The 15,048-nt window shown below is 45.7% G+C and overlaps 1 protein-coding gene across 1 annotated transcript in view; it reads left to right on the forward strand.

Moving 5' to 3' along the window:
- The window catches only part of LOC124623195 (chondroitin sulfate synthase 1), a 302,194-nt gene that overhangs the window by 28,483 nt on the left and 258,663 nt on the right, over positions 1-15,048 (forward strand). The window lies entirely within an intron of this gene.

Here is a 15,048-nt window from a genome sequence, read left to right on the forward strand (position 1 = left end):
CCTCTTCTCACCTCTATACACAGCCTGCACTCAGTCTTCTTGGACTGAAATACACTACTGGCCATTAAAATTGCTACACCGAGAAGAAATGCACATGATAAACGGGTGTTCATTGGACAAATATATTACACTACAACTGACATGTGATTACATTTTCACGCAATTTGGGTGCATAGTGATCCTGAGAAATCAGTACCCAGAGCAACCACCTCTGGCCTCAATAACGGCCTTGATACGCCTGAGCATTGAGTCAAACAGAGCTTGGATGGCGTGTAGCCAGCCGGGGTGGCCGAGCGGTTCTAGGCGCTACAGTCTGGAACCAAGCGACCACTACGGTCGCAGGTTCGAATCCTGCCTCGGGCATGGGTGTGTGAGATGTCCTTAGGTTAGTTAGGTTTAAGGTGTTCTAAGTTTAGGGGACTGATGACCTCAGAAGTTAAGTCCCATAGTGCTGAGAGCCATTTGAACCATTTGATGGCGTGTGCAGGTACAGCTGCCCATGCAGCTTAAACACGATACCACAGTTCATCAAGAGTAGTGACTGGCGTATTGTGACGAGCCAACTGCTCGGCCACCATTGAACAGACGGTTTCAGTTGTTGAGAGATCTGGAGAATGTGCTGGACAGGGCAGCAGTCGAACGTTTTCTGTATCCAGAAAGGCCCGTACAAGACCTGCAACATGCGGTCGTGCATTATCCTGCTGAAATGTAGGGTTTCGCAGGGATCGAATGAAGGGTAGAGCCACGGGTCGTAATACATCTGGAATGTAACGTCCACTGTTCAAAGTGCCGTCAATGCGAACAAGAGGTGACCGAGACTTGTAACCAATGGCACCCCATACCATCGCGCCGGATGATAAGCCAGTATGGCGATGACGAATACACGCTTCCTGTGTGCGTTAACCGCGATGTCGCCAAACACGGATGCGACCATCATGATGCTGTAAACAGAACCTGGATTCATCCGAAAACATGTTTTGCCATTCGTGCACCCAGGTTCGTCGTTGATTACACCAACGCAGGCGCTCTTGTCTGTGATGCAGCGTCAAGGGTAACTGCACCCGTGGTCTCCGAGCTGATAGTCCATGCTGCTGCAAACGTCGTCGAATTGTTCGTGCAGATGGTTGTTGTCTTGGAAACGTCCCCATCTGTTGACTGAGAGATCGAGACGTGGCTGCACGATCCGTTACAGCCATGCGGATAAGATTCCTGTCATCTCGACTTCTAGTGATACGAGGTAGTTGGGATCCAGCACGGCGTTCCGTATTACCATCCTGAACCCACCGATTCCATATTCTGCTAACAGTCGTTGGATCTCGACCAACGCGAGCAGCAATGTCGCGATACAATAAACCGCAACCTCGGTAGGCTACAATCCGATCTTTATCAAAGTCGGAAACGTGATGGTACGCATTTCTCCTCCTTACACGAGGCATCACAACAACGTTTCACCAGGCATAGCTGGTCAACTGCTGTTTGTGTATGAGAAATCGATTGGAAACTTTCCTCGTGTCAGCACGTTGTAGGTGTCGCCACCGGTGCCAACCTTGTGTGACTGCTCTGAAAGGCTAATCATTTGCATATCATAGCATCTTCTTCCTGTCGGTTAAATTTCGCGCCTGCAGCACGTCCTCTTCGTGGTGTAGCAATTTTAATGGCCAGTAGTGTAGGAGAGGCGTTCCATAAGTAATACTACATACTCTTTTTTTCCGCCAATTCGGGATGAAAAAAAAATGCTGAATTTGTTGCTGGGCTTCGTGGCATATTCCCGCTTCAGCTGTTCCAGTTTCGTGAAGTTCTAACATGTTGCGGCGCTATAGGTAGTTTTCAAAATGGCGTCTGTAACCGAGGCACGTTCCAGACAGAAAGCTGTCATTGAGTTTCGTTTGGCGTAAAACCAATAGCATCTCTGATACTGATAAACACTTGCAGAATGTCTGAGGACACCTAGCAGTGAACACATGCTCGTTGAGTCCTTGGGCGAGGCGTATGTCATCATCGCCCACTCCTGTCCAATCTCCCACGTTCCGGCCGACCGCACACAGCTGTGACTCCTGCAATGTTGGAACGTGAGGACACTCTCATTCTACTCTTTGTACGTCCATCTTTTCAGAGATGGTTGCAGGACCTCGCCTGTTCAGTACAGAATGTCAACTCAAACACCTTTTCTCCGTCTAAATTTCCAAATTGTTAATTTATTGGGCTACCAGTTTTGGCGGTATATTACGCCATCTTCAAGCTCCCTGATCCACTGGGGGCCGGACTAACCCTGGGTTCGATGTGGGGCTGAGGTGGGTGGACTGCCGTCGCTTGTTGTGGGTTTGTGAACTACTGGGAGCTACGGCGGGATGAAGCCTCTCTGTCGTTTCTAGGTCCCCGGTTTAACACAACACAAGGTGGCGAAAGGTCTCGCATTGAATTATGCTGAAATATAGGGTTTTGTATCCAGAAGAGAGGGGAATAATATAGTGTATTGAAATCCTGTATAAAACCAACCTACTTTCAGCAAAAAAGTGATGCATTACTTATTGAACGCCCCTTGTCACTGTTCCGCGCTTTCCTGTAACGAATCGTGAAGTCCCTGGAGCCTAACTTAAGTGTAACAGTTCTCGACCTAGCAACTGCATCTTCTCGAGTACGCCGGCAGCGAGGCTTTTCTCCCACTTGCCGCTTTATACGTAGCTGACCTGAACGCACCTACGGCTTCCGCCTTGTGCTTAGATGCGACGATAATGTCACGACAGCTCTGCACTGTCAATGCTCTAAAAAACAGTAGGAATGTACTCCAACCCAGAAGAAGTAGCAAATGATAGTAGTTTAATTATTTACGACCAAAGCAAAATTTATTATGAATGTTCTTCACATAAAGCGGCCCGGATAGCCGTGTGTGTTAAAGCCCCGCTTCAGACACCGCAAGGTACGCCGACCCCGGATCGAATCCGCCCGCCGTATTAACGACGACGGTCGGTGTACCAGGCAGCGTGGATGTGGCTTTTAGGAAGTTTCCCACATCCTACGAGCGGAATACCGGGCTGGTACTGAAGATTCGTCTCCGTTACACGATTCGCAAGCATTCAGAAAAGTTTCGTCCACTTTTAGGTGAATAACACAGCACGTAGACAGTTGGGGTACGCTTATTCCATCCCAGGTGGGTAACAGGGTGGAGACAGGAAGGGCATCCGACCACCCCTTATGGTAACCACGCCAAATCCGTAAATAACCATCCCGAATATGCGCTGATGCGTGACAAAGGCACAAGAAAACGAGGAAGAAAGAAAGAATATTGTTATAAAGCTTCTATGGCAAATTTGACATTATGCTTAGATGCATGGATTCAAAATAATAGGAAAAGCTTTATAGAATACCGAAAGACGAGGAAGAGGAGGAGAGGGTTGATGTTTAACGTCCCCTCGATAGCGAGGTCAGGCCGCTACGGTCGCAGGTTCGAATCCTGCCTCGGGCATGGATGTTTGTGATGTCCTTAGGTTAGTTAGGTTTAACTAGTTCTAAGTTCTAGGGGACTAATGACCTCAGCAGTTGCGTCCCATAGTGCTCAGAGCCATTTGAACCATTTGATAGCGAGGTCATTAAAGACGGAGCACAACCTCGGATTAGGGAAGGATAGGGAAGGGAATCAAAAATGTTTCAAATGGCTCTGAGCACTATGGGACTTAACTTCTAAGGTCATCAGTCCCCTAGAACTTAGAACTACTTAAACCTAACTAACCTAAGGACATCACACACATTCATACCCGAGGTAGGATTCGAACCTGCGACCGTAGCGGTCACGCGGTTCCAGACTGTAGAGCCGGCCGGAGTGGCCGAGCGGTTCTAGGCGCTACAGTCTGGAACCGCGCGGCCGCTGCGCTCGCAGGTTCGAATCCTGCCTCGGGCATGGATGTGTGTGATGTCCTTAGGTTAGTTAGGTTTAAGTAGTTCTAAGTTCTAGGGGACTGATGACCTCAGCAGTTAAGTCCCATAGTGCTCAGAGCCAGAGCCAGAGCCAGACTGTAGCGCCTAGAACCGCTCGGCCACCCCGGCCGGCGGAAGGGAATCGGCCGTGCCGATGTGAAAGAAACCGTGCCGGCATTTCCCTGAAGCGATTTAGGGAAATCGTGGAAAACCTACATCAGGATGGCCGGGCGCAGATTTGAACCGTCGCCCTTCCCGAATGCGAGTCCAGTTTTACAATCACTGCACCAACTCGCTCGGTATATACGAATTCAGCTCTTACCAAATGAAATCGGGACTCATATGACCAGCCATAGTTTTCCAGTCGTCTACGGTCCAATCGATAAGGCCACGAGCCCAGGAAAGGTGCTGCAGGCGATGTCTTGCTGATAGCAAAGGCACTCGCGACGGTCACCTGCTGCCGGGACCCATTAATGCAATATTTCGCCGCATTGTCCTAACGGATACGTTCGTCGTACTTCACACGTGGATTTCTGCGGTTATTTCACGCAGTGTTGCTTGTCTGTTAGCACTGACAACTCTACGCAAACGCCGCTGCTCTCGGTCGTTAAAGAGTGAAGGCCGTCGGGCACTGCATTGTCCATGGCAGAGGTAAAGCCTGAAATTTAGTACTCTCAGCACACTGCACTCGGAATATTGAATTCTGTAACGACTTCCGAAATGGAATGTCGCTTGTCACTAGCTTCAGCTACCATTCCCCATTCAAAGTCTGTCAACTCCGGTCGTAGTCACGTCGGAAACCTTTTCACATGAATCACCTAAGTAGAAATGACAGCTCCGCCATTGCACTGGCTGTTTATACTTTGTGTACGCGATACTACAGCTATCTGTATATGTGCATATCTCCATCCCATGACTTCTGTCACCTCAGTGTCTTGAGCACCTGTACAGTATCGTTACAGAGTAATAAATTGGATTTCAGGTCGCCGTGCCAATTACTTTTTTTTTAATGTTTTGAAAGCACACGATAATTCTATGACAACAGTGTGACTTTTTTCTTGACTTTCAGCTGCTTACTAATTGCAGGGAGCACATTACGTCCACATGCTAACACCTTTTTATTGGTCTTTTTCACTGACGCACATGTACATCAGGGTGAGGTACACGTTCGACGGGCGTTTCATAGGACGTGGAGGACGCATAAATTGGCCAGCCCGTTCTCCTGATCTTACACCTCTGGACTTCTTTCTGTGGGGTACGTTAAAGGAGAATGTGTACCGTGATGTGCCTACAACCCCAGAGGATATGAAACAACGTATTGTGGCAGCCTGCGGCGACATTACACCAGATGTACTGCGGCGTGTACGACATTCATTACTCCAGAGATTGCAATTGTGTGCAGCAAATGATGACCACCACATTGAACATCTATTGGCCTGACATGTCAGGACACACTCTATTCCACTCCGTAATTGAAAACGGAAACCACGTGTGTACGTGTACCTCACCCCTCATGGTAATGTACATGTGCGTCAGTGAAAAAGACCAATAAAAAGGTCTTAGCATGTGGACGTAATGTGCTGTTCCAGTCTGCTGTACCTAAGGTCCATCACCGTTCCCTCTGGATGCCTACGTAATTCGGTGCTCTCCGATACACACGATCGAACAGCGGAGGAGTGGTACTCAAGCGTCAACTTTAGGTTACAATATCTCCGGATGTAATTAACATTTTACAATGGAACAAACGGCACTGATTACGTATTTGTTTATATGTTCAGATGTGCTAATAAAACTAACGGGGTTCCATTTAAAAAAACGTAGGTTTGTGTTAAAAAACATGCTTCTGTGCATTTTTTTATGGTTTGTATTAACCAATTACCAATTCGGTCTGTGGAATCGATTCGTCAGTATTTGATGTGGTTTATGAAATATATCCAGCGGTAGCGTTAGGTGACTCACCCTGTATATTAGATTCAGTGGGATGTCTGGAGACGTACATAACGTGTGTTGGCCTACTAATCCTAGCGGCTTCTATGAGAGGTTCACATTGGCGGGGTCAGGCTGCCGGTGGTATCACTGCCACAGGGTGACGTAGGTACACAAATACTTACTCAACGCGTCGATCGTGAACAAACTTTCTCCCGTTGAGATAACACTGTAAATGTCTCTAGCGACACCGGCTAGATACAAATTAAATCTGTGATGCAGTGCATCAAAATTCCTTACCTTACTTGTTGGAGCCTAATCTCGCTCACATTCTCATAACCATCAAAATTTCACTTACATGCTAAAAGCGTACGTGAACATCAGAATGTCCATGTACGTCTGACGTAACCAATAATGCACTGGGAACACCAGACAACATACATATATTTGGTACGAACCGATTGAAGTCCGCACACATACATTTTCGCACAGTTGAGAATGCTTAATACTTCTAGTTTACCGAGCGAGGTGGCGCAGTGGTTAGCACACTGGACTCGCATTCGGGAGGACGACGGTTCAATCCCGTCTCCGGCCATCCTGATTTAGGTTTTCCGTGATTTCCCTAAATCGTTTCAGGCAAATGCCGGGATGGTTCCTTTGCAAGGGCACGGCCGATTTCCTTCCCAATCCTTCCCTAACCCGAGCTTGCGCTCCGTCTCTAATGACCTCGTTGTCGACGGGACGTTAAACACTAATCACCACCACCACCACTTCTAGTTTATGCAAACAACCATTCACACAGCTACTGCATTCATATCACATCGAAGAGCATTGTTCTTCACAGTTCGTCATGTCGCTGATCACTGATACCTGCTTTTAGAAATGCCTAGCTACTGAAAATACTCGTACCAAAGAAACGATGACGAATGCTGGTGGCCGTGTTCACCTCATTCAAGAGATGCGAAGAAACTAATATTTAAAAGACTCGGTGGAGTTTATGGAACGCCATTTATATCCAGAAATGCACATCCTGATTTTTCAAAAAAAAACCATAAAGTCTTTGCAGTCATGTACTAGAATTACTTCCATTCTCCTTTTCTTCCTTTCTGCAAGAGCAGAAGAGAGCCATGTTCACTGACGACGCCGCTGTTGAAAGTAACGACGAAATCATTTAAATTTCCCCTGCTGTAATTGTTATTACACTCAAGCGCCAAAGAAAGTGGTACAGGCGTGCGTATTCAAATATAGCGATATGGAAACAGACAGAATACAACGCTGCGGTCTGCAACAACAAGAGTCTGGCGCAGTTGTTAGATCGGCTACTGGTGCTACAATCAACATTTAAATGGGTTTGAACGTGGTGTTATAGTCGGCACACGAGCGATGGAAGACAGTATCTCCGAGGTAACGATGAAATGGGGATTTTCCCGTACGACCATTTCACCAGTGTACTATGAATATCAGGAATCCGGTAAAACGTAAAATCTCCGACATCGCTGCGGGCGGAAAAAGATCCTGCAAGAACGGGACCAATGTCGACTGATGAGAATCGTTCGACGTGACAGACGCACAACTCTTCCGCAGATTGCAGAAGATTTCAATGCTGGGCCATCAACAAGTGTCAGCATGCGAACTATTCATCGAAACATCATTCATATGGGCTTTCGGTGCCCAAGGCCCACTCGTGTACCCTTGATGACTGCACGACACAAATCTTTACGACTCGTCTGAGCCGGTCAACACCGACATCGGACTGTTGGTGTCTGGAAACATGTTGCCTGGTCGGTCGAGTTTCGTTTCAGATTGTATCGAGAGGATGGACGTGTACGGGTATGGAGGCAACCTCATGAATCCATGGACCCTGCATCTCAGCAGGGGACTGTTCAAGCTGGCGGAGGCTCCGTAATTGTGTGGAGCGTGTACAGTTGGAGTGATGTGGGACCCCTGATAAGTCTAGATACGACTCTGACAGGTGACACGTACGTAAGCTTCCTGTCTAATCACATGCATCCTTTCATGTCCGTTGTGCATTCCCATTGACTTCGGCTATTCCAGCAGGACAATGCGACACCCCACACGTCCAGAATTGCTCCAGGAACACACTTCTGAATTTAAACACTTTCGCTGGCCACGAAACTCCCCAGGCCTGAACATTATTGAGCATATCCGGGATGCCTTGCAACGTGCGGTTCAGAAGAGATCCCCACCCCCTTGTTCTATTACAGATTTATGGTCAGCCATGCAGAATTCATCGTTTCAGTTTCCTTCAGCATTACTTCATACGTCAGTGGAGTCCATGCCATGTCGTGTTGCGGCATTTCTGCGTGTCTTACACGATATTAAGGAAGTGTACCAGTTTCTTTGGCTCTTCAGTGTAGTAACATCAGTGTATAATTCGCAGACTTTCCCGACTGAAACCCTTCAGCCATGTAGTTGAGAAGATAGTGAAATGGAAAGGTGTATGCATTATGATTGCATGTAGTAGAAAACTGACTCACAGATACAGAGGTATATATGAGATGTGAAACGAAGCTGTTACGTCTGGTGAGACAACTACTTACTTCGACGTGTATGCTAAAAGTCTGTTCATGACGAGCACTAAACTGTGTTAGTCACATCTGAAGGGAAATGAAATGTTTGGGAAACTGATGTGCTTATTACATACACTACGAAAACAATTTTATTGTATGTGTCGTGTTGTTGACTAAATGAGTCCTAGGAAGGCATTTAGAAACGTTTCTACTTTTTATTTACAATATCAATGAAACAGAATGAAAGTTTTCCTGAAAGTGCACAGTGAAGTACATACATCGTCGCAGTACTATTTGGAACAGAATAGTTGTAAAATGGTTGGTAAATTTAAAGAAAAACGCTATGAAGATAATTGCAGAAAACTCCATATTTATGCAAAGGTATATTTGAGTAATTAGTGAAACACTTGTGGTCCACGAACATTCAACGAAAAATTTTGAAAATACACGGTGATGCTAAGAGGCTTGAAAGAACATAGTTAATTGCAGTGTTGTAATTGACTCATCAGACGAACTAGTTGGAAACTGGCGAAATTAAAATGAATTGTTTATGTCAGAGGCACTACAAATGATAACAGATTGGTAGAGGACTGACGTTTAAAGCTTTATCATACAGAAAGGTACTGGTCTCATTTCGAGACTTTTAGATAGGAAGATAGGAAAGGCAGCTAAAGGCGAGAACTACTGCGCAATCAGCTTAACAGCTTATGGCTCCTAGTTGCCGAGATGAATAGAGTACAAAAGAGATGAAAAGAAAACTGAAAAATGTGATGTTAGAGGACTAGCAGTTTGACTTTAGTAAAGATAACGACTCCGCCAGAAATGTAATTTTGACGCTGAGCTTGATAGAGGAGGCAAGGCTTTAAAAACAGACACTTCAATAGGAAGAGATAGCGTTCGACAACGTAATATGATGCAAGATGTCTGAAATATTCAGAAAAATAGGTATAAACTGTAGAGAAAGAAGAGTGATACAGGATGATTTTGATAAATGTGGCCAACGGTAAACGATCCATGAATGGAAAAGGAACAAAAAAGATCATATGGACAAAGGGCCGGAAATGCTTTCCAAGGGAGATATACCCACTTAAAGGTGGAAATACGAGATCTTTGACAGTGCAGGCTTCAATGACTGAAAGGACACAGGAGAACGAGCCAGGCAAGCGGGAATGTTCCGTCTGTACTAGTGTTTTAGTTCCACGCTCCAGAGGGCAGTAGTGTTGTCCAAGACGAGGGCACGCTCACACATCGTGACTCCCTCTGTTGTGGACGCGTGCCGTGTAGAGCAACGACGAGAGACGATGACTCTGTACACTAATCAGGAACAGCCTGACATGGATTTGAAATATGGACAGCCAAATGGCAATGGGTGGTCGGCAGCACAACTGTACCGGGAAACGTGTCCCTGTCGACAGCAAAATTGTTTTCAACAGTATTTCGTCATTTATGGAAAGGTAGTTATGGGAATTGGTAACCGAGAAAGGTAAGTGCGTCCGGTACGTTTGCAGGCCTCGGAGGAACAGGTGTTGAAAACTGCAGAGTATGATCTCAGTATCAGCACCAGGTATATGGCCCTCCACGACGGAGGGACGGGGTCGGTTTTGTTTCTGGTTCGTTGCTCAGGCCATGACACCACTGTAATTTCTGTCATCCATCCTATTAATAGATGCGGCTACCTTTACGAGTGGTGGTATCGTCCGCGTTCTCACCGCCCTCCTGTATGCTACGGAGAATCCCCACGGTATGGTGGCAGCGTACCATCAGCACTGGTACAGTCTCAGTGTGTGGTCGGGGATTATTGACGACCACCTCGTGGGACCAGCCGTCCCTCCACAAGGCCTTACAGGCGGGGCATACCTGCACTTCTGCATGTGGCCCTGCCTCAGCTGCCGGAAGATGTACACTTGGTAGTACGAAGGGTAATGCGGCTACTAGATGACGGTCCTTCAGCTTACTTCCGCCTTTCCGTGCGGAGACATCTCGACATCATCTGTCCCGGCCGATGTGTCGAACGGTGTGGTCCAGACGCATGGCCCGCCCCGTCTTCGGACCTCGCCCTTTAGGTTTCTACCTGTGAGTCATTTGACAGAAGTCATGTATGCGGAGCCAATTGCAGACACCCAGACACTGAAACAGCGCATTCGTGCTGGCTGTCACGCAAATCGGTCGCAGGGCGGTACTTTTGAACGTGAGCGTCAGTCGCTGTTGCGTAGTGTTCGCGCATGCTTAGAGGCTCTTGGGGATAACTTCGGACACTTTATCTTAACGGTTGTCTCATCACAGTATGTTGTGCTCTGCAGTGTACTGTATGGGCATGATATATTAATAAATACCTTCTAACATAGACACCACACATTTCTGACCATATTTCCACATGACCAGGATTTCCGGCAGTTTGTTCAAAAATGGTTCCAATAGCTCTAAGCACTTAACATCTGAGGTCATCAGTCCCCTAGATTTAGAACTACTTAAACCTAACTAACCTAAGGACATCACACACATCAATGCCCGAGGCAGGATTCGAACCTGCGACCGTAGCAACAGCTCGGTTCCGGACTGAAGCGCCTTGAACCGCTCGGCCACAGCAGCCGGCCCCGGCAGTTTGTCCTCATTTAGGAAAGTCGCCCTGAATACAATAAGTGCGAGAACCAAAATGGAACAATGTGACTGGTAGATCAAGAAGGAAGTGATCGATTAGGAAAGGCGTTAACGCAAGCAAGGATGCAGTCTTTATCACTTAACCGCTCAAGTTGTATATCGAAGAAGCGTGACAGAAATGAAAAAAGGAAGCTTCAGGAGTGGGATAAAAAGCCAGGGTGAAAGGATATCAGTATAAGATTCGCTGATGGCTCTGCTAACCTCTATAAAAATGTAGTTACTGGATATCGTAGACTGAATTAACATTCTATTGGTCACAGAATAGGGATTGGGAGTAAATAAATAATAAAAAAGTAGCTGAAATTATACTAGCGATGAAACTTCATATCAGAATTGGGGACGACGTAGCAGGCGAAGTGAACCAGTTCCGGTACCTTAGAGATAAAACAATATTCGACGGACGGAATAAGGAGGATTACAAGCAAGTTAGCACAGACGAACAGAGTATTCCCTGCTAAAAGAAATCTACCAGTGTCAAACATCAGTCGGCAACGCCAAGCAACATGTGCGGTCTGGAGCCTCTCGCATATTACTTGACCCCATTTCGCACTTGGAAGCTTCACTGGAAAATCTTAGAAATAACAAACCTCTCTTGCGCGAAATCAGCTACTTATACATATTTCAGTAGTATAACTGCTATAAGCGCCCATGCCTCTACATTATTTCGGGCGATAATATTTCATATTCATCAATGTTTCTGGTAACGTATTCTACATATTTATGAACAGTAATCCCAATTTGAGGAAGAAATTTCTGAGAATGTATGCGTGAAGCACAGCATTACGTGGAAGTGAATCATGCCCTTTGGGAAAACTGGTAAAGCATAGGATCGAAGCGTTTGAGTTGTGCTGTAGAGGGATATTGAAAAACAGATGGGCTGATAAAATGAGAAATGAGAAAGTTATCCACACAATCGGAGAAAAAATAAATAAGTAAAAAAGCCCTGACTAGAAGAAGGGACTGGATGGTACGACATTGTTAACATATCAGGGAATAACCACGGCTGAAGAAGAGGAAACTATAAAGGGCAAAATCTATAGGGGAACACCGGTAGTAGAATTATACAGGTTGTCCCAGAAATGTTGCGACAAACTTCGAGGGGCTGTAGAGGGTATTTTGATGAACAAGTAGAGGGTAGGAGTCCATGTCTGGAAACGCTATCCAACGACGCTACAGATCGTCGAAGTTATAGGTGCCAGCACCTGCTTCTATGCCACCCCTTCGGCAGCAAACGTGACTTTGTACGCTGACGGACCATAGACGCAACGTCTCGTAGTGTTGTTTGTTATTCAGTGATCGCGGTTGATTGCCACGATCGCCAGTGGAGAAGATGGAGTTAGCTGCTGCGTAGACACGCCTTGTCTCCTGTGAATGCGATGCTCTGTTGCCTCGGTGGATGAGTTACGGACAGGGTATCCATCTGCAGTTTCTTTTTCTCCTGTATGACGAAAAACACTGGAGATTTTAAGGGTTCCATGAGAAATATAAATTGCAGATGGGAACCGGTGTCCGAAACCATCAGCCACAAAGGCAACAGAACATAGCATTCGAGGAGGCATGGTCTTCCTACGCCGCACTAGCTCCCATCTCCTCCACCAGCGATCGTGCCAATCATTCACGGGCGATCATTGTGTAAGTAGGCTGTTTAGGTTTTTATGTTGGTAACGCCACGTAGCGCTCTGTATGAAAATCACTGACTGTGCTGTGTGCAGTCTGTAGCTGATTTGTAGTGTTGGGCAGTTGGATATGAACAGCGCGTAGCGTTGCGCAGTTGGAGGTGAGCCGCCAGCAGTGGTGGATGTGGGGAGAGAAATGGCGGAGTTTTGAGAGCGGATGATCTGGACGTGTGTCCATCAGAGACAGTAAATATATATTATGACTTTTGAACACTATTAAGGTAAATACATTGTTCGTTCTCTATCAAAATCTTTCATTTGCTAACTATGCCTATCAGCAGTTAGCGCCTTCAGTAGTTAGAATATTTTATCCAGCTGGCAGTATTGGCGCACGCTGTATTGCAGTAGTTCGAGTAACTAAGATTTTTGTGAGGTAAGTGATTCATGAAAGTTATAGGTTATTGTTAGTCAGGGCCATTCTTTTGTAGGGATTGTTGAAAGTCAGATTGCGTTGCGCTAAAAAAAAATATGTTATGTGTCAGTTTAGAGAGAAATGTCTTGAGAACGTTCAGTTTTTTCCAGCTGTTTGAAAATCAAATTACGTAAGAGGTTTACCAGCACTGTCATTCTTAATTTTTCTAAGGGAATGTTTCAATTGAATAATGAATATCATTGCGAGGCGTTCCACCTTGATCCGTCAGCGTATGAAGTCACATTTGCTGCCGAAGGGGTGGACTAGAGGCAGACGTCACTTCGACACTCTGTAGTTTCGTTGGATCTCGTTCCCGGACATGGGTTTCTATCCTCGATTTGTTCGACAAGATACCTTCTACAACCCCTCGAAGTTTGTCACAACATTTCTTGAACACTTGTATACAACAAACAGTCGAGGATGCTGGGTGTAAGTGCTACTGTGAGATGGAAAGATTGGCATACGCGTCAAACCAGTCAGAGTACTGATGCCAAATGTGGTTTGTATGCACTATCGTAAATTTGCTGTAATCGTGAGATGTACTACTAATACAATATTTTTCTTGCTGCATGGTGTCTATGGTAGGTAGCCCTCAATGTCGATCAGTAAGTTGAGTGACTTGTGGCCATCTGCTCGTCCCTGAAAATGAATGGTGTTCGTTGGTCACCTTTCTAAAAAGTTAATATTTTGATGCGGAATAGATTTCTATGATACGGATGACTGTGGAAGATTTCCGGTTCGAGGCAACGAATTTTTGAACAGTGCGTGGTATTGGATACATTGAGTTTGAGTGAAACTTACACCAATGGCTTATTGTTGTATACGTGGAGTAAGTTGATGGACGTCAACCAGTGGATTCTATGGACCCACTCAGGTCAGTGTCGTTCTCTTGTTGTCCTTGCACGTGTTTCAATTATGTATCTGTATGCAAGACACTCTTCTCTGATTACGTCTGAGTGATTTTGATAACATAAGCAATGCAGATTTTCCTGAGATTTTTGTTTACTTCGTATTTGACCATTGGAGTTCATTCTTGTATAGCGTAACAGCAACACTACAGCCAGTGTAGGAGGGGGAACGTCTGCATTAGCCAATGCTCGGATAAAAGATGTTCGTTGTGTCTTGTACCTGGTACACGAGACCAGTAGTTGTTTCAGGTCTCACTCTTCACTGTACAAATCGCATAACGGAGATTTCTTCAGTCATATTCTAAAGAAGTGGATTGGAAGTTTGCCGTGATTTAAGTGTAATCGTTGTTATGAATCGTCTGCTTCTATTCCAATCGATAAACCAAGGAGACAATGTTATTTTAGGTTGCAGCTGGCCGTTACTCATTCGTTTCGAAATCTTGGTCGAATCCCAGTTCGTCTGCCAGTCTTTCTCTCCTTTTGATTGATTAAGCTCATCGTTTCTTGATAAGGAAATCTATTATTTAGAATTTCGTTTTAGTTCATTGCTCTTTTCTATAAGCTGTGTACTATTTCATTATGAAAGATGCCACAATATCCTGTTTACTTATTTGTAGCGACTTCTTTAATAACTATATACGAAGATAGTAACTGTTGCCGAAAGAACAGATACCATTGATGACCATGCAACTTCTCTAGAATAAACGATAATTAATTGAAACCCTCAGCTGCCGACAGGTGTTGTTGATGTACTTCGATGGGGACAGCTGAAAATGTGTGCCCCGACCTGGACTCGAACCCGGAATCTCCTGCTTACATGACAGACGCTCTGTCCATCTCAGCCACCAAGGACAGAGATGAATAGCGCGACTGCAGGGACTTATCCCTTGCACGCTTCCCGTGAGACCCACAACCCATCTGTCCACAATCTACATATTTAATGTTCCTAATAGATATTTGCCCATGCACTCATTACTCGCGCCAATTAAGGTGACGATTCCCGTAAGTCTGTGCGAATGCGCACA

The sequence above is a fragment of the Schistocerca americana genome, chromosome 7, assembly GCF_021461395.2.
Source record: "Schistocerca americana isolate TAMUIC-IGC-003095 chromosome 7, iqSchAmer2.1, whole genome shotgun sequence".
NCBI lineage: Eukaryota > Metazoa > Arthropoda > Insecta > Orthoptera > Acrididae > Schistocerca > Schistocerca americana.